Below are 6,134 nucleotides of genomic sequence, written 5' to 3' on the forward strand. Positions count from 1 at the left end.
TTCATTTCCCTCTCAAGAATGAGCACTGACCTCATTTTTTTAGTCTCAACAAGGATCTGTGACCTAAAGATCTTTTATCATCGTGGCTGTCTTTATTGATGCTTCATTATCATTCCTCTCATATAAGGTTCAGAATCATGCACAAAGCTCCAAGTGGGGTGGATTCCCAGTTCTTTGAAATGCTTTTATAATGATGCGAACCTGTGTTCCATTAGCCTTCCTGATTATTAAAAGGCTCCTGCTCTCATTTTGTTTCTTCTCACCTATAAATCTTGTTACTAATACACACTTTAAAAATGTTATATATATATATATATGCGCATATATATATGCACATATATATGCGCATATAATATATATATATATATATATATATATATATATATATATATATATATGGAAGCCTTGGCCTAATTCTTTCCTCCATTTTTCTAAAATTTCCAATGTGGTTTCTAATATGACAGACAAGCTCTGTTTAGTGACAGTATCATAGCCAATGAGGTTTATCCGAGGCACAATTACTGCTAATTGAAAACTTCTCTAATATGACATACAACAAGCACAATGACAAACATTTTCTTTAGTACAAAAATCAATACAGTAGTTACGTTTTGCTAATTAAATCAATTTACATAAATGTTCTATCTCACCAAAATACCACTTAAGGGTTTTCTACATGATATCTGTCACTAAAGGAAAGGAAGCTGGGCAAAATAAGGTGAATGGAAAGAGTAGTATAGAATTACTCCTACTCCTGGAAGAGGGACCCAAGAACCTATATTATTGATTGTGTACTAGTTGAGTCAGCTCTATATGAAGAACATATTTTGTGGCTTTTTTTTTACATTATTTGAAAGTATTCACCAAGCACACAAAAACACAAAACTCGCAACTAAACAATAACCTAAAAATTCAGAGAACTTATACTTTTTTATCAGCTTTGGTTTCTGAGACTTTGACCTCATTTTGGTTTTGCTTTTATTTTACAATTCTGAAAATCAGGTAGTGAAAAAGTGCCCAAGCACAAATTGTTCAAGGTCACATACAAGTTGATTATGCAACTAGAATCAGAAGTCATGGCCATCATGTTCACACTGCAGATAATCTTTTGCCTTATTACCTTAGAACACTCCACAGTTTTGCTTTCCCTGTTTCACATTCCAGGAAAAATGACAGTTAGTGAACTCTGAGATGTGCCATCTTCTTTTTCCTTCTTCACCAATTTCCCTGAAACTAACATGCTCAAACTTAATCTATCACATCCACATCTTATCTGCAGTGTCCAGAACAGAGGAAAAGAAATCCTTAGGCACTGTCCCAGAAAATAGAAATAGGCCACCAGTTTATGTAAAATAGGAGCAAATCAACAAATGGTCAAAACAATTCATCTTCCTACTTGCTTTCATATATATATATATATATATATATATATATATATATATATATATGTATATATATATATATACACTTCTCATAAACTGTTTATCTAAGAAAGTTCCTACAGAGAGATACCTCTGTTCAGCATAACCCACATCTGACATTCTGGGGAACTTTCTGCTAGATTCTAGAAGTAAGCATTGGAAGCAGGAGGACATGTCTTATTCATATTTTTTACCTCTGCATGTAGCAAAATACTTACCACATAATCAGGACTCAAAAATGTTGAATCTGAGGTGTCTGGGTGGCTCAGTCAGTTAAGCATCCAACTCTTGGTTTCAGCTCAGGTCATGATCTCATGATTTGTGAGTCCCACATCAGGCTCTGTGCTGACAGTGTGAAGCCTGGTTGGGATTCTCTCTCTCACTCTCTCTCTCTGCCCCTCCCACATGTCCTCTCTCTCTCTCTCTCTCTCTCAAAATAAATAAATGAACTTATAAAAATAATAATTAAAATCGCTTAAATAAAAAATGTTGACTAAATAAAATATAATGTGAGCATGCTACAGTCCACTTCTAGATCATACTTGCATTTGAGATCTCACTGCCAAATTATTATAAATTATACCAAATATAGGTAATGAAATAACTTTAGATGATTTCTCATTTCTCTCCTCAGAGTTTACTATCATGTTTTATCATTAAGGTTTTGATCACCTGGGAGACAGTGAATGCCAAAGAAACATGAGCTCAATTATGCAGTCCTGTGGTTAAAAGTGCTGACTCTGGAGCCAGGTTGTCTGGATTCAAATTCCTGCTCTACCACATACCAGCTGTTGATGGTACACAACTTAATTAATGATTCCATGTCTCAGTTAATCCATCTGTTATAACACCACCTATTTCATCAAGTCGTATAAGTATTAAATGAGCTAATATTTGTAAACCTCTTAAAATAGTGTCTGGCACATAGTAAGGATTATATAAGTGTTTGCTTTTATTTTTTTTATTTTTTTTTTCAAGCTTCAATTCACTTTATTTTTCTCATACAAAACTATGTGGTGGCCACAGCTGGAGCCTGGGTCCTCCTGCACAGAGACTCTGGTGTGGGTCTTTACAAGATGGTCAGTGAATTCCTGATAGGGAGACTTGGTGAACACAGTCTCCTTCCAAAGATCAGGGGTGAGATAGCTGTAGGTCTTGGAAATGGCATCAAAAGTGGCCTTGGCGAAGTTGCCCAGGGTGGCAGTGCAGCTCCTAGCTGAGGTGTAGCAGTCATCGATACCGGCCATCATCAGTAGCTTCTTAGGTACAGGGGCTGAGATAATGCCAGTGCCTCTGGGGGCAGGAATGAGGCGCACCAGCACAGAACCACAGCGGCCTGTCACCTTGCATGGTACAGTGTGGGGCTTCCCAGTCTTGTTCCCCCAGTAGCCTCGCCGCACGGGGACGATGGAAAGCTTGGCCAGGATGATGGCCCCACGGATGGCGGTGGCTACCTCCTTAGAACACTTAACACCCAGACCAACGTGTCCGTTGTAGTCTCCGATGGCAACAAATGCCTTGAACCTGGTCCGCTGGCCAGCGCGGGTCTGCTTCTGCACAGGCATAATCTTCAAGACCTCGTCCTTGAGTGACGCCCCCAAGAAAAAGTCAATGATCTCGGACTCCTTGATGGGCAGAGAGAAGAGATAGATCTCCTCCAGAGACTTGATCTTCATATCCTTGACCAGGCGGCCCAGCTTGGTGACGGGCATCCACTCCTTGTCCTCGGCCTTGCCTCCGCGAGCTCCGCGGCCGCGGCCCCGGCCCCGGCCTCGGCCTCGACCCTGGCCGCGGCCCCGACCCCGGATGCCGCTGCCGAAGCCTCCGCGGAAGCCGCTGCGGCCTCCCATTCTAGGGCCCCCGGGCCCTCCGGACCCTTCTGCAGCACCGGCGTCATCCGCCATTTGGTGTATTCCCGGAGAAGAAGCTAAGTGTTTGTTTTTAAAAAGTGGTCTTCTGAGATACTACCATCATTTAGACAACTAAGAGGAATTTATTATTTGTTATAGGAAAAAAATGGCAGGCTAAATCTCTATGAAAATATTCCATGCTAGATGTAATATTTTAATTGGTAGAGCCTATCAAGAACTGAGAATAATTGATTGCATGATGATGGGTATAAGTCATGAAACTAAACTTGTCTTCTCCAACCACCTCTCCCTGTTTATACTCACACAAAAATTTTGGAGTAACATTTCCTCCTAAAATCTGGAAATGTGCTTTAAAGCACATTGTTTCTCCTTGCCAAATGGAGGAGGCTTTGGCCTCTGGCAATACAAAGAACAAGATATCCTGAAAAATCTTTTCAGACAAAACACCGATGTGAGCTGACTTGCAATAAAGATTCTTTTAAGTAAATAGCTAAAAATACAAAAAGTGAAAGAAGTCCTCAGAGGCCTCAGAATGAAGAAAAAGCAAGAATCAGTGTGATAAATTGGTACTCAAATGACTCCTGTCCTAAAGGCATGTCCTGACTCCTGGAACCTAGAGCCTTCCATCTTAAGGCTACACTGGATGGATTAGACAGAAACTTGCCAGAAGATAGCAACACTTATTATAAAGCTAGAGCAAATATGACTGTTTAGTAATGCTTCAGGGATAGACAAACAGATCAATGGAACAAAAAAGAGTGTCCAGAAATAACACACGCATACATGAATATGTAACACATGACAGGAATGAATACAAACTAGGGGAAAGGAGGTGTTATTACAAATTGTAAATAAACGATCTAGGGTAATTGGGTATCTTCATTTTGTGTGTGTGTGTGTGTGTGTGTGTGTGTGCATGTGTGTGTGTTAACAACAGTTCTTTTTAGATTAATATCTAAATTCAAGTTAGTTAACATACACTGTAATACTGGTTTCAGGAGAAGGACCCAGTGACTCATCACTGACATATAACACCCAGTGCTCATCCCAACAAGTGCATTCCTTAATACCATCACCCATTTAGGCCATCCTTCTACCCACCTCCCCTCCAGCAACCCCGGTTTATTCTCTTTATTTAAGAGTCTCTTATGGTTTGCCTCCCTCTCTGTTTTTATCTTATTTTTCCTTCCCTTCTATGTCTCCTGCCACAGAATAATGTCATTTCAGTGTAAATTAAAGACCTATGAGAAGAGCAAACCATAAAGCTTTCAGAAGATCGTACAGGAAAATATCGTCAAGATTTCAGGAGAGGGAGAGATATTTGATATATAAAGATTACTGATTCAAAGAAAAAATTATAAATTTAATTACATTAAAGTTAACTTTTCATCAAAAAACACCTTAGAAAGAGAAGGAGTGAGCAATAAAGTAGAAAAAGACATTTGTGACACGTATAATTGACATAGGACCGGTGCAGAGACGACATAGAGAACTGCTACCATTTGCACACCTCCAAGACTGCCAAAAATAATAGAAATCAAACAGTATCAAGTATTGGTGAGGATGGAAAGCAAAGAAAATTCTCATGTACTGCTGATAGGAGTATAAATAGTAAAGCCATGTTAGAAAACAGTTTGGTATTAGCTAGGAAAGTGATGATGCACATAGTGTGAGTAAAGGAAAATTGGAATCTTAAAAATCTTTTTGTATTCAAAAGAAGGTATAAAAGGGGGGAAATGATACAAAAAGGACAGAATAAAAACTGTAAAATAAGGAGGAATTAAATCCAAATATGTCATAAATTACACTATGTATAAAATTCAAATTTAAATGTTCAAATTTACCAATAAAGAAATACTATTCTGTTGGATTTATAGAAAGTGTTCCATTGTATGCTATTTACTAGACACATCTACATGATTAATAGAAAGCTACAAAGTTTTTATTAATAAAAAACATGCCCCAGGTAAAGATCACTCAAAGGAAATCCGGTATAGCTATATTAATAACAGACAAAAATAGATGTGAAGGCAAAAAGAATGATCAGGATTCACTATAATGACAAAATCTTTTATTTAAAAGGACCATCTATTATTTCCAAATATGTATGCTCCTAAGAACACAATTCTTTATGGCAGACAAGCCAGCTATTCACCAATCATGGGAATGAAGTTGGATTATATCTCCCAGCTTCCCCTTTGTTAAGTAAGGCCATTTGCCTAGATCTCATCAGTGGAATATGAGCACTCCATTTCATGCCGTGTGTGTGTGTGTGTGTGTGTGTGTGTGTGATCATTTATGTAGTAATTCACATTTATTCAATGATGACTTTGATTATTTAGAGATCCTTAGATATTAAGACAAAGCCCTAATTCTCAAGGAATTTCAAGATTCTGATGACACACATATAGAAAAAGCATGTATACTGCAGTAATAATTGCTATAACATATTGGAAATATGTACAAAGTACCACCAGAACCAAAAGAAAGGAGTGTTCAGTTTACTGGGGAAGTCAGCCATTGCGTCACATCACAGAGGAATTGACAATGAGCTGATTAATGAAAGCAGATAAAATGAAGAGATGCAACACAAAGGCATGAGGGTCTATGGCTCGTTTAGAGAAAAGCAAGCAATTAGATAAGACCAAAGCACATGACCCATGTGGAGAAATGATCCAACCTAGGACCATGGCAAACAGTACAGAGAGGAGAATATTCCAGCGGTACTAAAGAAATACATAGAAATGAATGACTTACTGAGAAGTAGGAAGAAGGGGGCATGCAGGATCACGCACAGGTGGACTGCAGTGGCATTACCTGAAAAGGAGATTAGAAAAGCAGG

At 38.5% G+C, this 6,134-nt stretch overlaps 2 pseudogenes; one reads left to right on the forward strand and one right to left on the reverse strand.

Moving 5' to 3' along the window:
* The first annotated feature begins 467 nt into the window (after positions 1 to 467).
* On the forward strand, positions 468 to 550 carry LOC112859101 (U4 spliceosomal RNA; annotated as a pseudogene).
* Positions 551 to 2,371: 1,821 nt separating this feature from the next.
* Positions 2,372 to 3,343, reverse strand: LOC112858424 (small ribosomal subunit protein uS5 pseudogene; annotated as a pseudogene).
* Positions 3,344 to 6,134: the final 2,791 nt, after the last annotated feature.

The sequence above is a fragment of the Puma concolor genome, chromosome B1, assembly GCF_028749965.1.
Source record: "Puma concolor isolate L17-30 chromosome B1, mPumCon1.1.hap2, whole genome shotgun sequence".
Lineage (NCBI taxonomy): Eukaryota > Metazoa > Chordata > Mammalia > Carnivora > Felidae > Puma > Puma concolor.